At 41.4% G+C, this 1,832-nt stretch overlaps 1 long non-coding RNA gene across 1 annotated transcript in view; it reads left to right on the forward strand.

Moving 5' to 3' along the window:
- Positions 1–285: 285 nt before the first annotated feature.
- Positions 286–1,832, forward strand: part of LOC125486078 — a 3,631-nt gene continuing 2,084 nt past the window's right edge. Inside the window, exon 1 of the long non-coding RNA XR_007264763.1 lies at positions 286–378. This is a non-coding gene — a long non-coding RNA (uncharacterized LOC125486078). The remainder of the gene's footprint in view (positions 379–1,832) is intronic.

Raw genomic sequence — 1,832 nt, forward strand, 5'->3', positions numbered from 1 at the left:
CATACAAACGACGGTGTAAAAAAAGTTGTCCCTCATGTCCTTTTTAAAGCTTTCTCCTCTCATCTTAATGTGCCCCCTAGTTCTGACCTCCCCCACCTTAGAGAAAAGACCTTTGCTATTCAACTTATGTCTGATTTTCTAAACCTCTATAAAAATCAACCCTCCACCTCCTACGCTCCAGGGAAAAGAGTCTCAGTCTATTTTTATAACTCAAACACTCCATTCCTAGTAACATCCTGGTAAATCTTTTCTGAACCCTCGAGTTTAATATCATCCTTCTTATAACAGGGAGACCAGAACTGCACACGGTACTCCAGAAGAGGCCTCAGCAATGTCCCGTACAACCGCAACATGACATCCTACCTCATATACTCAAAGGTATGAGCAATGAAGGCAAGCGTACTAAACACTTTGTCTATCTATGATGCAAATTTCAGAGAATTATGTACTTGAATCCCTAGGTCTCTATTCTACAACACTACCCAGGGCCCTACCATTAATTGTATAAGTCCTACCCTTATTTGCTTTACCAAAATGCAATACCTTGCATTTATCCAAATCAAACTCCATAAGCCACCCCTCAGCCCATTGACTCAATTGATAAGGTCACCTTGCAATCTTAGATAACCTTCTGTGCTGACCGCTATATCACCAATTTTGGTGGGATCTGCAAACTTAATCATGCATCCTATATTCTCAGCCAAATCATTTATATAAATGACAAAAGTGGATCCATTACCAATCTCTGTGGAACCACAGTTGGTCACAGGCATCCAGTCCAAAAATCAACCCTCCACGAACATCCTCTGTCTCCTTTCAAAAAGCCAATTTTGTGTGCAATTGGCAAGGTCATCCTGAATCCATGTTATCTAACTTTATTAAGTAGTCCACCAAGCAGAACCTTATCAAAGGCTTGACTCAAGTCCAAGTAAGCAACTTCTTCTGCTCTGCCCTCAATCTTTTTGGTTACTACCTCAGAAAATAAATTTAAAGTTTGAGACTCACAATTTCCCCTTACACAAAACCATGCTGACCACCATCATTCCTTGCATACAAATCCCACCTTTCAGAATCACCTTCTACAACTTACTCACCACAGATGTCAGACTCACATGTCTATAGTTCCAAGGCTTCTCCCTACAGTCCTTCTTAAATAAAAGCACATGAGCCATCCTCCAGCACCTCACCTGTGGTTATAGATGATACAAATATTTCTGCTAGGGGAACCACAATTTCCTCCCTAACTTCTCACAAAGTCCTGGGATACACTCGATCAGGTCTCGGAGATTAATCCGCCTTTATGTTTTCTTCCTCTCCTGTAATGTGAGCTGTTTTCAAATCCAAGTCCTTGAAGGATCTTGTATGTTTCAAGAAGGTTGCCTCATTCTTCTATACTCCAATGACTACTGTCCAAGCTCTCCTCATAAGACAATAACCTCCATCAGCCTAGTAAACCTTCTTTGATCTGCTTTAAACGCTAGTATATTCTTCCTTAGATAAGGGACCCAAACTGTTCAGTTTTCTAGCTATGGTCTGACTAGTGACTTGCAAAATTTTAGCAACACATCTTGAATCTGTTGATACAAAACTTTGGAAAAAAAAAAATGTATCTTCTGCTCAGTGTAAGAGAGTGGAAGACAGCACAACCAGGATGGGAGAAGTCTCCGATTACGTTGGCTGCTTTTGAGGCAGTGGCAAGTATAAACACAGTCAATGGAAGGAAGAGAGACAACAAGGTGCAGAGCTGGATGAACACAGCAGGCCAAGCAGCATCATAGGAGCAGAAAGGCTGATGTTTCGGGCCTAGACCCTTCATCAGAAATGGTCTAGGC

Source organism: Rhincodon typus, chromosome 25 (assembly GCF_021869965.1).
Source record: "Rhincodon typus isolate 14 chromosome 25, sRhiTyp1.1, whole genome shotgun sequence".
Lineage (NCBI taxonomy): Eukaryota > Metazoa > Chordata > Chondrichthyes > Orectolobiformes > Rhincodontidae > Rhincodon > Rhincodon typus.